Below are 26,157 nucleotides of genomic sequence, written 5' to 3'. Positions count from 1 at the left end.
AGACAAGAATTTGGACAACTCATCATCCGAGAGACAGTTTTATTTTTTTTTTGTAGAATTATTCATAACGCAAATTTCAATAAGTACTTTAGATAGTGGTAGGAGTATTTCAATAATCAGAATAGGAGATATTATTTTTAGAGGATATTTTGAGGGTGAATTTATTTCAATAGATGTTTTTTGTACCATATATGTGTTTTATTCCGTTAGTCTTTGACCTTATTTATCATATGTAAAGCAAAGGAGATATTGAAGCACGAGAATATAAAACCCTGAGATTAGAGCATTAAATAGTGTGATTAAACCATAAGTGCATCATTAAAATTAAATTTAATTAATTAATTAATTATCTAATCAATTGCTTTGAGCACACCGATCTTTGAATATCACATTAATATATATATATATATATATATATATATATATATATATATATATATATATATATATATATATATATATATATATAGGGTGTTTCATTAAGAATGGTCCATATAGTATGAAGTGAAGATCAGACCAGGATATCCAAAGAAAATTTTCAAAGTTTAATTAAATTCATTTTCTAAAACACATGCACACACATATTTACGTTTTACATACATACGTTTTAGCGTCAAATTTTTGGAACGTTTTTAGGTAGTCCTATAAGTCCGATTTTAGCTGTGATTGTTTTAGATCATTTAATAGCAGAAGTCGTCCCTAATTTGCCCTTCAAGCTATTTTTTCTTTACAAATATGTTGATGATATAATTTGCGGTCTCCCACAAAATCATACAGAGACAACGTTGAAAGTTTTTAATTCATTCAACAAAAACATACAATTTAATGTTGAAATCAAGAAGGGCCATTTCTAGCATTTCCTCCATTTATAGATACTAAAATCATCCCCAAATCTAATAATCATAATATACTAGACGGGTATCAAAAGCTTACATTATCAGGAAGGTTTCTCAACTTTGCTTCAAATCATCCTACATGCGTAATTTCAAAAAACTCTCATTAGTTTGATTCTCAACGAAAAAAATGCGCCCAAAATTATTAAGATCTATTAAGTCAAATTGACTGGACCGGCTGTGGAAATTAACAAGTTTTGCAAAAAACGGGAGAAACAATTTAAATTTGGAACGATCGATCAGGCTTTTCGAACTTTAGCGTACTTTTAGCATCGATCGAACTTTAGCGTACTTTTTAGCAATAAAACTCACAAATGTAAATACACTTAAGCATATGTTAGTCAATAAACAGGGTGTTTCAAAAGTAAGGTACACTATTTAAGGTGATTCTTTGGTTTATTTTACGGAAAAACTTTATATGAAATATGAACGTATGTTTAAAACGTCTTAAATTTTTAAATACAAGCTAATAAAATAAATAAAAGCTACCTAATGTAATAAATACAGTGATGAGCGAGCTAATAACAGGCAAAATAGCACAAAAGATGGAAAACGTATTAAGTTCTGAGATAAAAAGAAATGAAACTAATCGAGTTGGAAAACTTAGCGACATTAACCTATAAATTTACATTATTGATTGTTTCCCTCCTTTAGACGTATCGCACGAGTTTGGCAACTACCACTGTCACAGTGACAGTTTTAGTTGACATACTCCTCTGATACGTGTAAAGATTGGAAACAATCAAAATAATGTAAATTTATTGGTCAATATCGCTAAATTTCCCAACTCGACTAGTTTTATTTCATTTTATCTGACAACGTAATTCACGTTTTCCATCTTTTGTGCTATTTCGGCGGTTATTACCGCGCTCATCACTGTATAATAAATAATCATCATCATCATCATTGGTTCTACTTCATCAGCCCTATGAAAAAGTCTCGACCTTCCCAAGTGTATTACACCAGTCAGTCCTATCCATTGCCAACCGTTGCCGGTTTGCTGCGCCTATTTTTCTCCCATCCTCATCTACACCATCCTTTCATCTGAGTTTTGGCGTACCCCTATTTCTACTTCTTACAGGTTGTGAAATAAGGGCTCTTCTAGGAGGGTTGTTCTGCTGTGATCTTGCTAGATGTCCTGCCCATCTTAGTCTTTCTATTCTTATAAGAGATTCTACGTCTTTACCACAAAATTTTTGTATATATCTGTGGTATACCTCGTAGTTGTACCTCCTCCTCCGAATGCCATTTTCACAGAGGCCATCGAATATTCCTCTCAGGATCCTTCGTTCAAATATAAACATAAGGTTTTCATCTGCCTTGAAATTGGTCCATGTCTCCGATCTATATGTTTACACTGGTTGTATAAGGGTTTTGTATATGGCTATTTTTGTTTTTTGGCTTAAGTTTTTGTTTCTTATATGTCTACTTAGTCCAAAATGGCATTTGTTTGCTAGGATTATACTTTGCTTGATTTCTCCCGTCATGACGTTCTCCTTGGTGATCAGAGAGCCTTAGTATGTGAATTTGTCCATCACTTCAAAAGTAGAGTTATCAACCGTGAATTGGTGACCGATGTTGCCGACTCTATCGTTGGGTGTTGATGCCATCATCTTAGTTTTCTCCTCGTTTACTTGCAGGCCCATATTTTTTGAGGCATTTGAGAAGGTGGTATACATTTCTTCTAGCTTGCGTGTTGTGCGGGCAACTAGGTCCACGTTATCTGCATATGCCAAAATTTGGTATGACTTATTAAAAATATTTCCTCTGTTGTCTATTCGGACATGTCTGATCGCCTTTTCCAGAGCTATGTTAAAGAGGAGACACGCCAGCACATCTCCCTGTCGTAGCCCAACATGCGTTTCAAACGCCTGTGATTATTCGCCCTGTATTTCGACTTTACAAACAACTCTACGCATTGTAGCCTTAACAAATCTTATCAGTTGATCAGGGATTTGGAATTCATCTATGACTTCATACAATTTATTTCTTAGGACACTATCATAGGCCGATTTAAAATCTACGAAAAGATGGTATGTGTCGATATTAATGTCATTGATTTTTTCCAGTATTTGCCTTAGCACAAAGATCTGGTCTGTTGTTGATCGACCAGGCTTAAACCACTTTGATATTCTCCAAGAAGCTCCTCTACATGAGCACTAAATATGCGACCATATAAGATACTCGAAATATATAATATTATAAAATATAATGTAATAATGTTATAATGTAATATTAAAATAAAATAAATAATAAAAAAATAAAAAGTACAGTGGAACCCCGTTAAGTCGGCCTCCGATACCCGGAAGTCCGGCTGACCCGGACCGATTTTCATCAAACAAACATTTCAACAATAAAAACGTAATATTGACAACCGAAACTGACTGAAATTTTTACCAAAGAATGAACAATACTGTATATAACTGTACGTAATTCACATGTACTGTGCATAATGTATTTCATGTTTTTGCAGTTACCTATAATGGCGTTTATCTCTAAGGATACCGTATTTTAATAATTTTTAATATATTCTACGGCTAACCTGGATTTTCGATAACCCAGATCGGTCGCGGTCCCGATTAATCCAACTTATCGAGGTTCCACTGTAATCTTTATATACACATCTTTTCAAAAGTAAGGTAAAATATTTAAGGAGGCCTTTTTTGGGTTTATTTTAAGAAAGAAACTTTACTTGAGAGGTCCAAACGTCTTAAATTTTGAGATATACGAAAAATTTATAAATCCCTAAGGTGTTTGATTTAAAATAAGTAGGTTATTACAGCTTGAATTTGTTAATAGAACAATCTAAAAATTTTACCACCATGTACAAAGATAGGTATAGGAGCCCCTAAAAAATATTGAAAGCTATAGAGAGATAAGATTTCACGTTTTTGCAATTACCTATTTCTTAAAATATCTTAAGCAGAATTTATGAGTATCCTGCTGATAAAGTCGAAGTGATAAAGGGAAGATAGGTATAGGAACCCCTAAAAAGTAAATTTTCCACACGATAATCTAATAAAATACAGGGCGTTTAATTTAACATAAATACGTTGTTACAGCTTGAATTTGTTAATAGAACAATCTAATATTTTGACCACCGTGTACAAAATTTTGCTACAATAAATATCTATTTAAATACGCTGAGTAGTCTATTATTAAGATCCAAGAAAAATGTGTCACCGACTTTTAGATTCATAGATATTTACTTTTTTCTAAAACCTTTTTATAGAACATTTTTATAAAAATCGAAATAAATCAAAACACTGTACTTAGGTATAGAGAACCCTTATAAAAGTATAGCTTATTTTTTAAGGGAAATTCAAAAATGTTATCTGATATAGGGTGTTCGATAAGAAAAAATATAACTTTGATTATACTACTATTTTTTGGAGCACCCTGCATAATTCACATTATTTTTAGACTGTAGTGTTAATGGTCCTGTATATTTCTATGAAGATATTTTTTTTAATATCAAGTCGTTTCCAGTACAACAGAGACAGAGGCGAATACAATAAACCACCCTGTATAATATTTTTCTATGAAATAATATGAACACTCCTGTCACAAACTATGGTTCCGTCAATAATTGTTAGTTATTGTCGTATTTTTTATTATAAAATTATTGTAATCTTCACTTTCTTCTATTACATGGAATATAAAATGTATTTATCTAATAATACCTACCTATTACATTAATTCATTTTAATTTTCACTTCATTATTTTATTATTTCACTTGCAAGTTATTTAACATAACAAAAATTGTAAATTACTTTCAAAATTTGGATATATTTAATAAAAAATCGACACAGAAAAAGGACGGTAGGTTTAGTAGGAATTTTCGGCTGAATACTTTTATAAAAAAAAGTCCTTTGGTGGAATGACTATATATATCCATCCATTCCTGCCTAATTATATTTTTGGAAATAGTATATAGTATATAGGTCTTCTGCAATGAACGAATATTTTACAAAATTATCAGAATCTAATGCTTCCTTGGCGAGCAAGTCTACTTTTTCATTATGGATAATCCCACGGTGAGCTTTAACCCAAACAAACTTAACTATTTTTCCTTCTTCGTACAAGTTTTTAAAATTAACTAAAATATTTAATAAGAGATAATTAATATTACAATTAGTTGATATGTTTTTAAGTTTATCTAAAACACTTTTACAATATGATATTATTAAAAATTTTTGCTTACTAAATAAACTATTTTTTATATATTTTAAGGCTTCTAATATACCGATTTTGCTCAGCTGAATAACTTGAAAATTCACTCGGAAGTTTGTTTGTCTCGAAATAGTTTTCTATAGGGTCCCAAAATGCACAAGACGTTTTATCGTCTTTTTTAGATGCTTCTGTAAATACGATATAATGATTTTTAAAATAATTTTCTATGTCTGTATTTAAACTACTTTATTTAATGGGTTACAAGTCAAACAATCATAGTACTGAGTAAACTTATATTTTTATAAAACTTATTTACATACAATAAATCATACAACAAGTGACAACCATGTTGACTGGCTTGAAGTTAGCCATGTCATGTCTAGCACGCAGCCCCTTGCTACGCTGTTACACAGCTATATATATATATATATATATATATATATATATATATATATATATATATATATATTAAACACCTTCCCCCTAAGATCGATATCTATAAGGGGTCTTTATATTACGACCAACTCTCGTCTTATAACTGTTAGAAGTCTCAATGTTTGGGTTGACTTTATGACTCAATGTAGGTACTGATTTTACATTTGGGCTTGGGCAACTAATGGTTTTATTAACACTATCATTTACTTTAATGTGAGTGGTATCTTTATGAACACTTTGTGACTGAATATCAGGGTACAACTCGGGTTCTAAAATGAGTTCTTTTTCAAGTGTTGTGGTGTATGAATGTTTCATTTGGTGTGAATTCCGTCTAATAATTTTATTGTTATCTTCTTTTTTCACCCAATATGATTTAGGTTCATTGGCCTTTTCTAACACAATTGCTTTACGCCAATAATTATCTTTTGAACTTCTTATTACTACCCTATCTCCCTTTCTAAACTCTACTGGTTTTCTTCGTGCTGTCTTATCATAACGTACTTGTAATTTCTCTTTTTCTTTGCATAAATTCTTATATACTTGTTTCTGGATTGTAGGTTCTAATTTATTAGCTGTAGTTGGTAATTGTCCTCTCAGGATCCTGCTCTGTAAAATTTGAGCTGGAGATGCATCAAGATTTATTATGCAGGTATTATTATATTCCATCACCAAATCTCTAAAATCATCATTTTCCTCATTACTCTTTCTTAAAATTTGTTTGCTTATATTGACTGCTTTTTCTGCAAGTCCATTCCTCTGGTGGTAATGTGGAGTGCATGTCATAATTGTAATGTCTTTTTCTCTATAATAATTTTTCATTTTACCGAAGTAAATGGTAGATTATCTGCAATTAAAATTTCTGGATATCCAAATCTACTAAAAGTATCTTGAAATGAGTTGATTACTGAACTGGAGGTTTTATCTTTTAATATTGAAATGTCCAACCAATGCGAAAAATAGTCTACAATTACTAAATATGCTTTTGAACCATACTCTAAAATGTATGTACCAACTTTATTGAATCTTAGTCTGGGAATGTCATGAGGCATCATTGGTTCTTTAAAATTATTTGGTCTGTATTTCTCACATATCCTGCATTTTTTTATATAGTTTGTCACATCATCATTAAGTCCTGGCCAATAATATATACTCCTGGCTTTGTTTATAGTTTTACTGACTCCTATATGGCCTTTGTGAAGCAATTTTATCATGTCAAGCCTAAGTTTTTTCGGAATAATTATTTTGTCATCAATAAATGCGATGCCAGCTTCAAAATACAGTGAATCTCTTATACCATAGTACTTTTTACACACTTGAGGAACATTTTTTTCTTTTGGCCACCCATTATAATAAAAATCAAAAATTACTGCTAATGCCTCATCCTGGCTAGTAGCTAGTCTTAACTCAGACTGCTTTTCCTGGCTCATAGGTAAATGTTTACTCACTGAGTGGACCATTTCAAACATTTCTGGGTCATGTGTCTCTATATTTAAACTGGACCTAGATAGCATATCAGCAAAATGTATGTCTTTCCCAGGAACAAAATATACATTTAATCTGTACTTGAGAAGTTTAAGCCTTAAACGTTGGAGTCTAACTGATCCAATTTTGGAAATTGGCTTCTTCATAATGGAGATTATAGGTTTGTGATCTGATTGAACGTCAACATCAAAATTATAAATAAAATTGTGAAATTTTTGAGTAGCATAATAAATTGCCAATAGTTCCTTCTCAGTCTGACTATAATTTATTTCACTATCATTTATATTTCGTGATGCACAAGCTACTAATTTTAAAATAGAATCATATTTCTGGAACATACAAACACCTAAACCATTTTTAGATGCATCATATTGTAAAATAATTTTTTGATTAGGATCATAAGGGACTAACGCTGGTGATTTACAAATTATGTTCTTTAAATTATCAAAACATTTTTGATGTGACGGGAGCCACACCCATTCTACATTATTTTTAAGTAATTGACAAAGAGGTTGAATATGTTCAGCCATATTCGGAATGTATCGTCTAACGTAATTAAATGCGCCCAAAATTCTTTGTAATTCTACTTTACTATTTGGTTTTTGAAGTTTACAAAGTGATTCCACTCTGTCAGGATCTATTTGCATCCCTTTATGTGAAAAAACTTGACCCATAAATTTGACCTCTTCTTGACAATATTGAAATTAGTCCCTATTAAACTTTGCTCCTACTTCTTTAGCCCTTTCTAACACTTTTTTAACAGTTGTGTCATGTTCTTCTTTTGTTGTCCCCATAACAATCATATCATCATGACAAATCAATAAATTCTCTATACCTTTAAATTTATCTTCTACGACTTCTTGAAACAGATCTTGGGAATTTGATAATCCATATGGCAATACTTTATATCTGAAAATTCCATAAGAAGTTGCAAAACAGCATTTCCATGATGATGTCTCATCAAGTTCTAAATGATGATACCCTTCAGAGAGATCAAATACAGAAAATATCTTTTTACCTACCATTTGTGCACAAACATCTTCCAATTTATGTACTACTCTTGGTTTGCGGACTATTTGTTTGTTTAAATCTAATGGGTCTAAGCATAAACGTAACTTACCATTTTGCTTTTCCACAATAACAATGCGGTTTATGCTTGCCCTTGGGTCAATTTCATTAACTTTGACAATAGCCCCTCTTTTTGTCAACCTATCTAATTCATTTTTTAAATTATCTCTAATTGCAACAGGTACATTTACAGGTGGGTAACTTACTGGCTCAAAATTGTCTACTGTAGTGATCCTATGTTTACCACAAAATTTACCGTGACCTCTAAAAACTTCAGGGTTAAGGTTTATAAATTTATCCCTTTCTGCTAATTCTAAAGTACCACAACTCTCAATATTGTTGATTCGTTTAACTAACCCCAAATCAACACATAATTTACCACTTAAAAGAACTCGAGTTGCCCCATTAATAATTGTAAAATCCTCGTACACATACTTATTTTTATATTTACAAAATAAATTTACGACACCCATTGTTTTAGCCTGAGTACCCTCAAACCCTTTCAGTACATAATGATTATCCCTAATTTTAAATTGCTTATCAATTTTCTTAAAAATTTTTAATGGAATTATACTTACATCTGCCCCTGTGTCAAGTTTTACTTTAACTCTCTTGTTTTCAATTTCTATAATTTCATCCCAAATATTTTGACTACTTACATTTTGGTATATTTTATTGACATTTCCTACAAAATTATTAGCTGATCCATCACTGCTATCTTCATCTATGACATCAATATTCTTCACTCTGCACGACTTTGCAAAATGGTTTAAAATCCCACATTTCTTACATTTCTTTCCATACGCTGGACATTCTCTGGCTCCATGAGTTGATTGACATCTTTTACACTTGAATTTTTCATTGGTATTGGCTTTACTTCTACAGTTATTATAATTTCTATGGCCCTGGAACTTATCTTTGCGAACTTCTCCTATGTCTACATCTTTTCTTTCGGTATGAAATTTTAAATTTTGGTTTTTACTTTTCTCACTAGTTCTACAAAATTCGATGGCTTTTTGTAGGGTAAGTTTGTCGACTCTCAATAAAGCTTCTCTAGTAACTGGATCTCTGATGCCCATTAATATTTTGTCTCTCAGAGCTTTATCTTCGGCTGTTTGTTCTGGATCAATTTCATTATAATTACATGTTCGAATCAAATGTCTACAACTAGTAAGAAACTGCTCAAACGACTCTCCTTCTTTCTGGACCCTCATGATAAAATTGTATCTTTCAAATGATTCATTCATCCTTGGATTAACATACTTATCGATTAGTGATATTATCAAGTCATACTTGTTATTTTCGGCTTCTGGGATCTCGAATGTGGACATAATTTTGGCAGACTCAGCCCCAATTATATTTCTTAAAATTGACATTTTCATTTTATCTGCTGACTGGTCTTGTCCCGTTGCTAGTAAATAATCTTCGAAACTAGTCTTCCAGAACTTCCATTCGCTTGCAGCATTTTGATCCTGCAGGTCAAAATCTGGTGGTAATTTTACATTTATTCCCATCACTGCCATTGTAGGTTATGTATGGTACCTCGTGTACAAGTTGCTATAAATTTAGCTTTTCGGCTGTAAACTGTAACCCAACTAGCTGTTTGACTGCGCCATGTTTAAACTACTTTATTTAATGGGTTACAAGTCAAACAATCATAGTACTGAGTAAACTTATATTTTTATAAAACTTATTAAACATCTTACATACAATAAATCATACAACAAGTGACAACAGTGTTCCCAAACGAAAACAAATAAAATCGGTAAAATGCTGTCAAAAATTCGTTAGATTGCGAAGCCAAATCGTTAGATTTGATATTAGCTTTGTTCGCACAGTCCATTGACTGGTTTTTGACTCATGCGCATGCGCAGTTCCGTTTTCAAGCGCTTGAAAACGGAACTGCGCATGCGCTCCAGTCAGAAACCAATAGTGGACTGTCTCCACGAACAAAGCTAATGATGAAAATGAGAAGTTCGCATTGCTGGCTGGTTGACAACTTGACAAGTAACAGTAATGAAGTGGAAAAATATAAGATTACTCTGTTGCCAGATTTTCTTTTAGTGAATATTAAGGTCAGAATATTCGTTTTGTCATGTTAATTTCACACTAGTAAAAATTTTTTTTGTCTTATTTCTTCTCAGATTTAGGAATAAGAAAAAATTTCTATCTGAATACAAAATTAAGTAGAATTTCAGTACATTTCGTTAGATCGGTAGAAATGCGTTGAAATCGTTAGATCTACCTAATTTTCGGTAGGTTTGGGAACACTGAGTGACAACCATGTCGACTGGCTTGAAGTTAGCCATGTCATGTCTAGCACGCAGCCCCTTACTACGCTGTTACACAGCTATATATATTAAACAGTCTGAGTTAAACGTCATATTTCTCAACGACTTCGGATACATGGAATTATCTCTTAGAAATCGTATTTCTGTCTCAGGCACATCAGTTAAGTTTGTTTGGTATATTGGTAACATTTCGTTTCTATACATTGTGTCTTTATATTCTAAACAGTCTTTATATGATTCACATAAAATAAGTGATTCCTTTTTCTTCCAGTACTTATTAGTCAAATCCATTATAAATAGGTTGTGAAGTTTACTAACTAGACTACTATTTTTAGATAAAATTTTCCACAAAAATTTATTACAGAGATATTTTTTTCTTAACTGTACAGGCATTTCGCAGTATTCCACGTAAATATTTGAAACTGGTGTACTTTAAAGGCTCCAATGGACAATCTTAGGCATTTATTTACTAAATTATCTATCTTTTTTAAGTTACTGGAGGCTGCTTGGGAGTATAGAAAGCATCCGTAATCAAGAATTGATCTAATAAATGATCTATATAATAACAGGGACATTTCTGGATCGGTTTCCCAGCTGTAAGAATGTACAGCGCTTAATACTTAATATATTTAGTCCTTTCTCGGCTTTTTTTAATATTCTTTCTATGTGTTCTTTCCAGAGTAATTTTCTATCAATAGTTACTCCTAGGTATGTTACGTGAGAAGTAACGTGAAAGCTATGCTCTTGTAGTACAATCTGGTTGGGAACTGCGCGTTTTCGGGTGAATATACATGATTTTGATTTTTTTAGTGAAATATTTAAGCCTTTCTCATGACACCATTCGTTAAATTGAAGAAAAAATTGGTTTAAAGAACTGTAACCAGATTCAAGATCACAATTATCAATGTAAATTCATATATCGTCCGCATACTCCAGTATCTTAATGTCCCTAAATTCGTCTGACAGCCTTTCTAGGTCAAAAGTGTAGATTGTGTATAATAGAGGACTTAAAACGCTGCCCTGAGGTAATCCCAGACTTGTTGTTCTTGTATCTAAAATTTCCTCGTTTACTTTAAAGTTAATTATTCGATTCCGTTATAATTTTATTATTTTGTAGAGAATTCATAACTAAATCCAATTCGTGTCATTTGTCGATGTAGAATTTCAAGATTTACTTTATCGTAGGCTACCTCTATATCCATAAATAACGCTATAGTGGAACGATTTAAAGAGAACGATATACAGTTACATTCAGATTTAAAAGGAACATAGCGAGCTCATACACAGGGCCTCGAACCTACATTTAAAATAACGGACCAGTTAAAAGTTCGACACGACACCATAAATACAACAACGATTATTTGACACGCAGCAAACAACATGCTTCTTTTGCGAAGCCCTCTTCCTTTCGCCCGAGTCGGGCCGAAAGGCCCGAAAGTAGCCGAATCGCGTACACTAATGGCTTAACGTCTCTCTCGTCACGTCTCTCTAAGGCCGATGCCACATTATGCGTTTTGACCGGATGCGGTGAAAACGCATCCGTTTCCAACGCAACCGGACCGACCTGTCACACTATGCGTTTAGTCTGGTGCAGTTTGTAAGCGCGTACCGATGACTCAAAACGCATCCGTTTCCAACGGAACCGGACCGATCTGTCACACTATGCGTTTTCACCGGATGCGGCGGAAACGCATCCGGTCAAAACGCATAATCTGACATCGGCCTAAAGTCTCTGCATTTTCAAAAGTAAGAGCGTGTGCATAAAATTTCGGGTTAATGTTTAAATGCATACTTTTTTCGAATCCTGAAAAAACTAACAAATATTTTTGAAAAATTTTAACGTAGAATAAAAGATTACATTATTAGCGAGGGCAAAAAGTCCCTGAAAACTTCTATATTTATTTTAATAATTTACAGGGATGAAGCAAAAAAGAGAAAAGATACCTTTTGTTTATTCTAAGGAACTTTAAGCCGTCGCGTCGGTAATAATAGAGAGTTATTGCCAACGTCTTTTAAGTCGACCTGTAATAAAAGATCCTTTATTTTGACATATAAGCATGCGCAGTATTGCGTCTTTTATTTTTGTCTTTTAATAAAATACAGGCCGTCTGTATTTAAGGAAAATTAGAGGACACCTTTATTTTAATAAAAGTTCCTTTATTTTGACATAACGTGTCAAAAATGTGAAGAAAGGTCTAACTTCACTTGTATTTTGAATTTATCTTGTGATTCTTTGGATTGATAATTTATGTATTGTGGGATTGATATTTGATTAAACTTTCATCATTAAAGTTGTATGTTGGGTTTTATTTATTAAAAACAACTCTAAGTAATATTCTGAGATATAGATTATTGATGTTTTGACCCAAACGAATATAGAAAAGAACATTTTATTGAAGCTTGAGGTATTACAAGAAGTTGTAAAAAGGAATATTACCTAAATAATTTTAAATTGTTACTAATTACAATGATCAGACTTAAAATATCAGTAACTCATTTATTAAACTCAATATATTTTACATTTTTCTATAGAAATAAATATTTATTGAAGATATAAGAGATTGAAGATATAAGATCAATAAATTTTAATGAAAGTTAGGATTTGTTAAAATTCTAGATTCAAAATAGAGTTCTATTCAACAGATATATAACAACCCTAATAACACAAAACATTCCATGAATGTTCCTAGAATGTACACACAGGACATTGAAAACATTCCTGGAATGTCCCCAAATGCACACGAATGTCCCTGGAAAGTCCCAGGAAAGTGCTGTGTCAGCATTTTAAATATTCTTAGAATGTTCTGTTGGAACATTCCATGAATGTCTACGAATGTTCTTTGGACATTCACAGTCTATTTTTAGACTGAATGTCTTGTTGGAACATTCCATGAATGTTCTTTGGACATTCACAGTATATTTTTAGACTGAATGTCTTGTTAGAACATTCCATGAATGTCTACGAACGTTCTTTGAACATTCACAGTATATTTTTTAGACATTCACTGAAATATATCGTCAGTAATGTGACAATACCTCCTATATGTTTTTTCATGAGGTTTGCAGGAGACGAAAAACATTTTTTAAGGTCACTTTCTGTTTTCGTACGTATTCTAACTTTTTTTGTAGTAAATAGATAGTTGAATTTACTGCAAAACAAGTCAAAAAATATATGAAAACAGGAGGTGGCCGAAACAAGTTTTTAGTCTATCTTACAAATCTCTTGAAAAAACAGGTATTGTCACATCACTGACGATATGTGGCCATACCAAATAATACATCCTTGATAAATATAAACATTTTTATTGCAAAAAATCTTTACATACATTTTTTAATGTAATTTACTGACATTCCTAAATATTATAAAAAAATGTGTCACATTTGCTTTGTAAACCTTTCTTTTGCTTTTCGTAGCCACATATTCCGTTTCCTTTCTGGTTTTTTGTAGACCACTTCTCTCAGCTGATTCTAAAAGAAAATAAAATAAAAAGTAATTTAGAAAAAAAGAAAATAAAAAGAAATATTATTTACAGGTAATAATATGCATAAATAATAATAATAAAAAAATAAATATTAAATAATATTTAAATAAATAATAAATAATATTTAATAAATAAAATAATAATAATGAACATTTTGTATTTTGACAACGACCTCCGATGTGGAAGTAGAAACCTTAATAAAATTATTTTTTCAAGTAAATTGTGGCTTATTTCCCCATTAGAATAGTTAATTACAAAAAAGCCACCAAGAAATAGATTTTTCACAAACAAATAAGTATTTAGTATTCATTATATTTATTGTTTTTATTATTTACTTTAATGTCCTACTGGTACATTATTTGACAAATAATGACATTTCGAAGTCTGTTAAGTACGATATAACGCCCTTGGGCATTAAATTTAAATAACGACTTAGATACTGTCAAGTTGACAAATATCAACCTAAGTAAAACTATGGTTACCACAATTACGTTACTACTGTTACTGGTAAATGTACTTATTTAAAAACTAATCAATTCAAAATTCATTCAAATTTTTCATATAAAGAATAATTTAGTCAGACATTAAACGTTGAAGGCACCACAGGTATTATAATAATAACGCTTTCGGTCAACGTATATCCCTCAGGCCGAAGGCCCTTGTTAAAAACACCACTGACCTCAAGCGTTATTATCCTTATAATACCCTTGGTACCTTAATAACTGTAACATAAGATTATACCTTAATTCTTGTTTTCTATTTCTGATGTTTTTATTTATTTACATTGAATATTAATCTGTTTTGTTGTATAATCTACTTCGCAATAATTATGTGATATATTTGACTTAAAATGAATTCAAAAATTTTTTGTAGTTGGGCAACAATGTCAACTTAGATCTCCGATGTAGATAATGAATTACAACAGTCTCTATATTGTACGGACTGTATTATTAATTAGGTTATGCATATACCTGTGTGACATAAGCTATTGGAACAGCACAGTCTCTCAAACGAACAGATGAAAGTGAAGTTCTGTCAATATCTTTTTCTAAAAAGTGTTTTGAACATACTCCTCTATTAACAAATCTGATCTATACTTCATATCTTCTTCGCAGGATCTTCTGGAAAGCTAAAAATACAAAATATATGCATTACTAAGCACTATTAACAAATTTTAGTTTTAAATAAAAAATATGATTAATGAACTCACAAAAAACTGGCTAGTGATTTTAGTAGGTAATTTTTTTTATTTTTGGCCAATTTTGCCAAAATTACAGTAATTATTAACTATTTAGTTATTATTTTTTTTGCCAATTTTACCAAATTGGCAAAATTATTTACTAAAATCACTAGCCAGTTGTGTCTGAGACTCAGTAGTACCGAGACTGAGTTTAGCAAATCGACTATAATATTCTGTGTATTCATTAGTTGGTACTGCATATTATAGTGTGTGGTCTACCATCCTATTTATAAACGCATACATTAGCAAAAACGCAAAAAGAATTATTTTAGTTTTACAAATCCTTTTGTTATTATCTCTATTTACTGTTTTAGTTAGGAATAAGTGAAGTTTGTGGCTTATTCACAATTAATATTAAAATAATAAATGGATATGACCAATAATTAACTTATAAAATAAAATAATAATTCTTCTGATTTATGCCTTTTATTCACTTTGTTATATCTACGTTACTTAAAAGATTTTTTATGAATAGTATTATTAGGGTATTAATAGTATTAATTTATTTTCTGAAATACAGGACATGCCTTTGTTTACATATTTGCATACTAACCTTTTAATAGGGCTTTTCATTCAGTCATTTGTTTCGAGCTTCTGTCATAATTGAAACGTTATTCCTGCAGATTTTTTTATCTACATTTGTTTCTGCTACTCCAACTGCGTTAAAAACAGGACACCATTTTATGCATTATGTTAATAATACTATTAAAGCTATTATAAAAGTACCCGAATTAAAAAAATATTCTTAAAAAGCACAAATAATACAAACAACGATCCACGGCAAGGCAAGGTGGCCCGGGTGGCCGCCAAGATGAAGATGCCAAGATGGCCGAAGCGAGGTCGTTGGTTGGTCGTTTTTAGTCACGTGATGCCCTCTCAAGCGCCATGCACAAAAATATATGCACGGCGAATTTGAAAATGAATGTAAAAGAAATAAATATAAATGCCTCTCTTGGATTTTGCATAAGTTATAAGTATTTTTTTTATTAACAAAATCACATTCCAAATTGAATATTCGCGAACAATAATTTTTATTACATTTGTATGTTTATAATATTGTATTAATTGAACTTGGTAAACTCTTTAAATTTGACATATTATTGCACTGTAGGCCTAAAATGTCACTTAGTTTGTCTGGTATGTTATAAGTAATGTTGTATCTGTTACACGTATGTATTATTTCGCAACTTAAAATATAGGAACATTGGTAGTATGTTCACAGAATGTCTTATGGTAACATTCCAGGAATAATTTAAACAGATGTTCACCGAATGTTCCCTAAATGTCCAGGACATTCAAATATTGATAGAACTTTGGTAGTACATTCCTGGAATGTTGTGTGTTGTTAGGGAACAGGTTAACAAAATAAAACAAAGGTTCAAGTATTTATTTTTGAAAATTTAATCTTTTATAGATAAGAATCTATAAAGTTTTTAATCGAAAGTATTAATACACTTTCATTTTCATGCCATCTTCTTCTTTTGGTTCTTATCCGTTTCGAATGTTGGAAATCATATAGCAATCGTAACCTTGCTAGCTGCGATTCGAAACAGTTCCATTGATATTCTCCCTTTACCAGGTCTTCGCTTACCTTTGACTGTACCTTGCAATATGTACTGCAGCAGGGAGTAACGGTGCTGATTTATCATATGTGTCCCAGATACTCCAGTTTTATGCGTTTAATGGTAAACACAATCTCCAATTCCTTCTTCATTCCTCCTTGTTCGTGATCCATTTCATGCCATCAGTATTTGTTTATTTAAACATTGCCATAAAAATTAATAAAAACCAGCATAAAGCTTAACTCTTCTATTATCTTTTTGTATATCGGGAAGTTTATCTGACAGATTAGAGGTCTTTTCATTTTCAGATAACTAATTATTGGGAAGTTTATATAACAGTATCCTTAGTATCTGTCTTTTCAGCTCCGGATAACTAGTTAACGGGAAGTTTTTCTCTGTTAGATATCTATTAGTATCTAATCTGTCAGATAAACTTCCTGATAACTAGTTATCCAGAGGTGAAAAGAAAGAGAGGGCCAAATGGATAAAAGATCAAATGCCAATAGCATGTATGTATATATTTATAAATTTATTATTTAAAACCTGCTAATGATCATAAAATACTTAAAATCAGTCACCAATATAATATTTATATTTATTTATAAATTTATTAACAAACTGCAGTCCAATAAAAATAAAATTAGTTTAAGCGCTAGCTTTAAATGTCGAACAATAATTTTAAACAAACACACACACAATTTAGTCGCATTAGATTAGCTCCTGGTTGAAAATGTACTGCTACAGCTTCTATAACAATATCAACAGCACACTCATTTGCCAGTATTTCAACGTTTTCTCTATTATGTACTACTGCAATATGTACTACTAACAATTCTTGAAGGGATTTGTGATGGATTATAAAAACACAACTTCTGTCTGAAAATTCTGGAATGGTGTCATTCGGTAGTTGTAGTTGAGGAATGGATATCCACTATTCCCTAATAATATATTCTCCAGAAATTCCCCATTACATATACCCATAATGCAAAAGTATTTAAAAACTCCTAAAATAGTATTTCCAATTTATTGCACTTCCATATTATTGAACGATGAGTATTATGGGATATATTATGTTGTTCTCTAAACATCTTTAAATGACAAAATAATTAAATTTAACGTTTTACTCTTCAATTATCTTATTTTAATTTATATCGACAAATGGAATTTTATAGGTTATTTTTATATTTACAAAAATATTTCATGTCATTTGTCAAAATAAAAGATTCTTTAACTGCGTTTGCAATACCACTCTTTTAGACCCGTCCTGTATTTGTCCTTTATTAAAGTATCCTGTAATAAAGGATCCTTTATTTGCCGGTGGCAATAACTCTCTATTGTATTCTTTCATTCTGCGTTTAAATTTTTCAAAAATATGTATTAGTTTTTTCAGGATTTGAAAAGGACTATTGTAAACCAAAACCATTCATTTTTAAAATAAATAAAAGTGTGCCCTGTTTCATATTTGTCACTTATCATTATTCATTTGTTGGTGCCGCTATACTATGTGGTCGACCGTCACCATTATGTTATAGCTTGCGGTCTACCTGGGCGGTTAAAAAACCCCTTAATATTTTCTCAGAAAAGTTTGCACACAATAACGAAAGGCAATAAACCGTTTGTAGGCAAAATGTTTATTGCTACGTAGTACCTAATAAATCTTTTCAGTAGTAATTACACAAGAGCTCTAAAATTATCGAATTTTTCCCGAGTGACACTTTGACAGTTTTAATTTCACGGTCCGAAGGGGAGTGAAATTATGTCAAAAGTGTCACGTGGGCAAAAATTCGATAATAATTTTAGAGATCGAGTGCAATTTGCTGCGATTATTTCATGAATAAAACTGTTCAAACCAAAATTTTATTGTTATTTATTTATGCAAGTACAAATTAGTACAATTAACCAAACACTTGTTATAAATATTTGACGGTTGAAAGTCCTCAATTTTATAATTTTTAAAATATTAATTGTCATTAATGTCACTGAATGTATTTTTTCGTAGCAAAGAAGGGCATCTGACGTAATATACTTGACGACGGGATATTATCAAAAATTATCACTTTATTTTTATTTCTGTAGCTTTCTATTGGTCAGAATCTCCTATGAATGAAATAATCAGGAATATACAATAAACTTATTTCTTTACTTATATGCAAGGATCACTGACTGTTCTTCTCTCTTAAATAAAAACCATTAATTTTTTCTTTCATAATAATTAGGCTGTATTTTTTATTATTTTTTTTTGTAAATAGTTGGGGTGCGTTTTTTTTGTAAATTATTAGACTCCTTTCATTTTACATTTAGTTTCCTCCAAATATTTATTACTTGTGAATATATATTTTTTCTACAAGAGTTTTCTTGCATTTCGCATTTCATTATTTCGCGCAAATACTTCGAGAAATTTCAGATTACGATCTTTCACAGATAGACCGCATACAGTGCTACTTGGCGGTCTACCTCGAGAGTGCGATTTACCAAAAGGATATGCACAAAATAAAGAAATGCAAAAATACTGTTGTAAAAAGAAATATTTATTCTTATTCCAGATAATGTGATGTTGGTAGTCAAGACAACTAATTTTTTTTAAATCTACCAGGCCATTTTATTTAAAAAGAGGGGTTGATATTTACGCATACCCTGGGAAAATATTACGGTGTTATTTGCATAATAGTAAAGAAACTAAATTCGCATAAAGTAGGTACGGTGTTATTTGAATAATAGTAAAGAAATTAATTCGCATAAAGTTTATTGTATATTCCTAAATAGTAGTACGTAGTATAATGTTTATTAGTACTTAGCAATAAACATTTTGCCTACAAAGGTGTAAACCCTTCTGAGAAAATATTATGGTGAATAGCCGCACATGTATACAGTACCGTCAAAAACAATATTTACAAAATGAATAAAACGCAAAAGTCAGAAGAATTAATGTTTAAATTTTACAATTTTCTCAAAAATTGATAGTTTTCGAGTTACAGGCGTTAAAATCTGAAAAATGCGAAAATACGCATTTTCGAGGTCTAAAAACTCATATTTAAATTAGTATTTTTGAGGTTGCCAGATACTTAAATTGAAGATTAAACATTCAGCTTCAAGATTCTGAAGAGGGATTGCGCCTAACCCTAATTTAAACCGTTGTTTTTAATTGTTAAATATGCATGTCCATCAGATTTTTTTGCCGGTGCGGCGCGCTCTATTTAAAAAATCTCCAATTTTCCTCCGAAAAATATTTTTTCTAGATTCTTTGGGACATTCTAAATAAAATAAGTTTCTTGACATTTTTGTCAAAAGTTAACAGTTTTAAAGTTATAAGCGATTTAAAATCCAAAAATGCGTTATTTTGGCATTTTTCGGATTTTAAATCGCTTATAACTTTAAAACTATTACCTTTTGAGAAAAATGTCAAGGAACTTATAGGTCTGGATCCCGCGTATGAAAAAAAAGTTGATTAATAGCAAGCTGAAAATTTGTTAATAGCTTAAGGGTGTCTAGTCCAATAAACTTTGATATATGGGAACACTGAAACAGGGGTAGTTTTAATTGTGGAACAGGTTAAAAATTTGGAACGGTCACAGCACGTAAAAGGCACATTTATTTTGTCCGACAGAACAGACTTAAACTCTCCGAACAGAGATTAAACTCTCATGAAAAAATCAGACTGCTATTTTTCGCCTGTCATAATTCCTGTCATTTGACATATTCTACATGTTCCACTCATTAAAACGCCCATTTGGTGATAAATAGCAGTCTGATTTTTGCATGAGAGTTTAATCTCTGTTCGAGGAGTTTAAGTCTGTTCTGTCGGACAAAATAAGTGTGCCGTTTTCGTGCTGTGACCGTTCCAAATTTTTAACCTGTTCCACAATTAAAACTGCCCCTGCTCCAGTGTTCACACCTATCAAAGTTTATTCGACTAGACACCCTTAAGCTATTAACAAATTTTCAGCTTGCTATTAATCAACTTTTTCTTCATACGCGGGATCCAGACCTATTAGTTTATTTAGAATGTCCCAAAGAATATAGAAAAAATATTTTTCGGAGGAAAATTGGAGATTTTTGAAATAGAGCTCGCCGCACTGGCAAAAAAATCGGACAAACACGCATATTTAACAATTAAAAAACGTTAGACGCGATCACTCTTCAGAATCTTGAAGACGAATGTTTGATCTTCAATTTAAGTATCTGGAAACCTCGAAAATACTAATTTAAATATGAGTTTTTAAGCCTCGAAAATGCGTATTTTCGCATTTTTCAGATTTTAAATCGCTTATAACTCGAAAACTATCAATTTTTAAGAAAAGTTGCAAGATACCTTACTTGTTTATAATGACTCAGAAAACCTAAAAATATATGTTCGAGAGTAAAAAAAACGTGATCTTTTGTATTTGTTTAAAAAAATGTTTAAACAATTTCTGCCCAAAAATTCCGCCCGGTACCCTTCAGATTTGTTTAAAGGGGACATTTTTGATTAGGAATCCACAAAGAAACCGAATCAGAAATTTTTTCGGACGGGAGCGGTCTCGCCACATGGGCTAATTATTATTACGATAATATTACTATTTATAATAGATCACTATTATCTCTGTTACTGTAATACAAAATAGATTGGCATTTTTAGTTGAAGAAATCATTTCCACCAAAAAACGATAATTTTGGCAACATTGTACCGTTCGACATTATTCGACTTTCAGTGACTATTCTGGTGAAATAGTTCAGAATCCAGTAGCCCGCTTGAGTCTTTGATTTTTATGATATAATTCTTTGACAACTTTTTGTTGTCCAACTGCGTGGAGAGGAATTACATGTAAATTGTATGTTCCCTTTAAAGATGAATTTATCTATTTCAGCTACTAAATGAGTAATATTTTCTATTGTGGAATGAGCTTTTCTAAACCCAAACTGATATTTTGGTAGCTTGAGGTTGGAATCTAGCCAATATTCCATTCTTGTTTTGACCATTCGCTCGAATGTTTTTAGAACACAGGAAGCCAGTGATATACCTCTGTAGGATTCTGCTAAATTTGGATCTTTTTGTGGTTTCAACATTGGAATCATAATGTACATACTTCTTCCAATCTTCTGGATACTGCGTGGTTTCCCATATATTATGTATTATTTCCAACAAAGTAATTTTGCAGGACAATGGAAGGTTGTATAACATTACATAATGAATGTTGTCCATACCAGGAGCTGTATTTTTGTGTTTTTTCCCACATAACAATTTCATGTTCTTAGTAGATTCATAGAACATACTTTTCAGAAAAAGTATATACTTAGAATATGCGTAATTACCATTGCGAATGTGCAGAGCATATACTGAGTATATACTACATTACAGTACTTAAACGTTCTATGTATATACTTAGAATGTACTACCGCACTTCTTTTCAGTATATACCAAGAACATACTTTTTAGAAGATTCTAAGGAGGTGCTATAAACCTTCTATTTATATACTTAGAATGTACTATCGCACATATTTTTAGTATATGGGAAGAATATTCCAAGGAAGTGCTATATACCTTCTAGTTGCATACTTAGAATGTACTAGGGCACATATTTTTAGTATATGGGAAGAATATTCCAAGGAAGTGCTATATACCTTCTATGTATATACTTAGAATGTACTATCGCACATATTTTTAGTATATGGGAAGAATACTCCAAGGATGTGCTATATTTCTCAGAAGTATGTTTTCAACATCACCCAATCTCATCCTAGGTTCTACTAATATATTATATTTACATATTCTATAATTGCATATGAGAATGTATAGTTATTACATTCTACAATATTACGTAAAAAGTAAGTATAAAATATATAAACTTTAGTTAGTTATAGTACCTATGTATAATAAATATTATATGGGTAAGTAGCCTATATATAAAATATAAGTAATATATTTAGTTATTATGTGCACATCAAAATAAAACTGCTGCTTATATAATTATATAATAGCCAAATATATAATATAATATGTATGTAAATTACTAAAATTTATAGGTATCTATATACATTATACATACTTTTACTTACTAGGTATTTAGGAAATATTAAGTACCAATATGAATTTATTATTTTCAAGCTGCTTTTTATGTTCTTAAAATGTTTTAGTCCTTGTAGCTAGAACTACAATGGCTTCGTCCGCACAGGCAGCGTAGACATAAATGCCTTAACTGTACTGGAAACTATTTTCATATTTTGCCTTTTTGTTACCTACCCCCTTCCCTTGTGCAGGTATAAAATATGCAATGCAAGGGTCAGTATAACAATGAATGGCCGTTTCCGGATTCCCGAAAATTATAGGTAAAAATATTTTTATGGTATAAACTCAAATCAAAATGGTGTATTCATTTCAATTGAAAACGAAACGAGAATTTCTCATTTTTCTTCAATAGAATTAAGTTTTAAACTTTTTTACCATACAATTAAAACGGTTTAAAAAAATGATGAATTAGAAGGTTCAGTAGTACCTACCAAAATACCTAAATTTTATTAATTATTCTTAACGCGAAGTTGATAATCTATAGGCTAACATTATTCTTCTTCCTATAGGTACATACAGTATATTCTTTTTAAGATATTTTAAAAGTATATACAAGTATGTGTTAAGCATATACTTTTGCATATACTTACGCATATACTAAGAATATTCGATTAAGGTATATTCTAAGAATAAACTTTTACGAACATTCCGAGATACTACGTACACGAATGTGCTCAGTATATTCGGTGCAAGAATATTCTTCGAAGCACATGCAAAGAACATGAAATTTAGAATGTTTTTTATGGTACATGCTATGCTTGTACTACGCATATACTAAAAAGGATATACTTCGACGAATGTTGGCAGGATATGCTTAGAACATGATGCGAACATCATTGTTATGTGGGTTAATACTGTTCTGCTTTTTGAGACTAAATTTCTTTAGTAGACTGCCCATTTCAATTGTATTGATATTTTCTACTTGACGAGGATAAGCTTCTTCTTCTGCAACCCATGGCGGCGTGACTTGGTTTATAAAGGTTGTTGTCCACTCCCCTGCTACTAGTTTACTGACTGGTTCTTTATAAATATTTTTTAACTTTCTAACCTCTGCCCATATTTGTGTATTGGAGTATTTTTATTTATAGAAGTACAAAAATTCTTCCAAGATTCTTTTTTGCGCTTGTTTATTAGTTTTTTACATAGAGCCATTGCTCTTTGTAGGCAAATATAATTTACTGCATTTGAATTTTGTTTGTTCTGAAGCTATTTCCTTGTGGCATTTTTATGATTAATTATTTATATGGGAAATAAGCCACAATAAAAATGAAAAAAATAATTTTATTAACGTTTCGACGCCAAATCGGGTGTTAATGTTAATTTTGACAACGGCACCCGATTTGGGCGTCGAAACGTTAATAAAATTATTTTTTTCATTTTAATTGTGGCTTATTTCCCATATAAATAATTAATGAATTTTGTTTAAATCGCAAAAGAGCATCTTTTTGATTTTTCATTAATATGTCACATTCTTCATTCCACCAATGTTTATTAAATTTCGAATTGATCACTTTTTTCTTTTTGGGTATTGAATTGCCTGCAGCTTTGTTTACTTCTGCTATAAACTTGTCATATCCTTTTATATTATTTTGATTAATACCTTGTTCAATATTTTCAGAAAAAGTGACCAATTTGACTTGTTTAAATTCCATCTGTTTTTATTTGTGTTTATAATATAATTATCACTTTTAATTTCTATTAATATGGGAAAATGATTAGATCCTAAACTAGTTATTTTTGTTTGCCAATTGCACAATGTAGCCAAATCAGGAGATACAATAGAAATATCTATTGCCGATTTATTCTTTTGATTTAATGTAGAAATGAGAGTTTCTGCACCGTTATTAAGAAAAACTAAGTTGCAATTTTCAATTTCTGAAAGTAAATTAATTCTTGCTCTATCAGTAATATCACAATCCCACACTTGATGGTGACAATTAAAGTCTCCCGCCAAAATAAAAGTTTTTCCAAGCTTTCAAAAAACAATGTCCAATTTCTTTCAGATATATTTAATTTCGGTTTAGCATATATCGAATAAACATTTAGCGTAAATGAGTTACTTACTTTAACACTTAGAGAAACATTCATTAAACTTTCAATACTCTTAAAAATCTTTGTATTATTAAAAGCAATATTTTTCTTTAGAAGAATACCAACGCCACCGAAACCGTCCTCGCTATCTGAATGAAACAAATGTTCCCCATTGAAGTTTGGTCTCAAATGTTTCGTCAACCAAGTTTCACTTAAAATACTCAAATGTATATTATTATCAAACAAAAATTTTTCTAGTAACCCTTTATTGTGTATTAATGACCTTATATTATACTGAAGGATATTGAATTTACCTATTTATGGTTTTATTTAAATCTTTTATTAATGTATCTATTAACATTGAATCCTCTGCGAATTGTAAATTCTTATTTGTTAAAAGTTCTTTAAATGAGGTTAAGATATAGAGCACAACTCTTCTATTTTTGACTTTTGTTGGTGAATATTATTTTGAGATTGTGTAAAATTTTGTTCACTATATTGTGGAATATTCCGATATTTTTCATATACAGGGTGAGATGTTATTTTAGGAGTTTCCAAAATTGATTTGTGATGCTGGGATTATCCCGAAGATTCTGCATTAGATGTGATATTTTTATATCTATGTTGCGATTTGTAGGAAGTAAATCGATGTCCTACGTTTAAAGTTCGGTATAATACTACATTAGCATAACTTTTTTCAACTTTCTCTTTTGCTTCATTATATGGTATGGTTTCCATTACCATAACCCTTTTTATTTTTTTTTTGGGTATCGAATTCTGGGAATTTTTTAAGATCTGTTGCTGAATGATCGCCTCCACATAAAATACAAATTGGTTCACTTGTTTTTTCACATACATCCGTTTCATGGTTTTCTTCAGAGTGTCTGCAACGCAGAGTTCCTCTACATTGGTCCATTACGTGTCCGTATCAAACATCTGATGCATTGAATGACACTGGGCACATACAAATTCAACGTTATAAATCAATTTTTCTATTATTACCTGATTTGGAACGATTTGACCTCTAAATGTCACAACTATAGTAGAAGTTGGGACCAATTCGTTGTCTTTCTTTCGTACCATTCTTTTTACATTTAGAATTTCTAAATTATTTCCATATCGAGGTTCAATAATTTTTGCTAGTTCTTTTTCAGATAGCTCAAGGTCAACCTCCTTAATAACACCTTTACGTTGGGTTATTGGTATGTAAGCCTCGTATCTTTTTTCTTTCAAAATTTGTAAATTGACTAAAATATTTGCGCTTTTTGGAGAGTTTAACTCTACCTTAACCTTATTTTTCCCTACGACTGTCATATTAATGATTTTATTTTTAATTTCTGGAGCTGAATTAATAATCAAACGAGCAGTCCCTACCTTGTGCAGCTTTGCGATGTTCCCTCCAGGTTTTGTATAAATACAAAATAAGATCCTTGGTCTGTCTCAGCATATTTATTTT

At 31.1% G+C, this 26,157-nt stretch overlaps 1 protein-coding gene and 1 long non-coding RNA gene across 2 annotated transcripts in view; one reads left to right on the top strand and one right to left on the bottom strand.

Annotated features, from left to right (window-relative positions):
• LOC114345109 (uncharacterized) overlaps positions 1-26,157 on the top strand; it is a 495,244-nt gene that overhangs the window by 398,018 nt on the left and 71,069 nt on the right. The window lies entirely within an intron of this gene.
• On the bottom strand, positions 13,632-15,884 carry LOC126880279 (uncharacterized). Its single transcript, XR_007696534.1, has 2 exons — positions 14,797-15,884; positions 13,632-13,811 (listed from the first exon to the last, which is right to left on the bottom strand). It is a non-coding gene; the product is annotated as an uncharacterized LOC126880279 (long non-coding RNA).

Source organism: Diabrotica virgifera, chromosome 2 (assembly GCF_917563875.1).
Source record: "Diabrotica virgifera virgifera chromosome 2, PGI_DIABVI_V3a".
Classification (NCBI taxonomy): domain Eukaryota; kingdom Metazoa; phylum Arthropoda; class Insecta; order Coleoptera; family Chrysomelidae; genus Diabrotica; species Diabrotica virgifera.
This window is presented reverse-complemented; position numbering and strand designations above follow the sequence as displayed.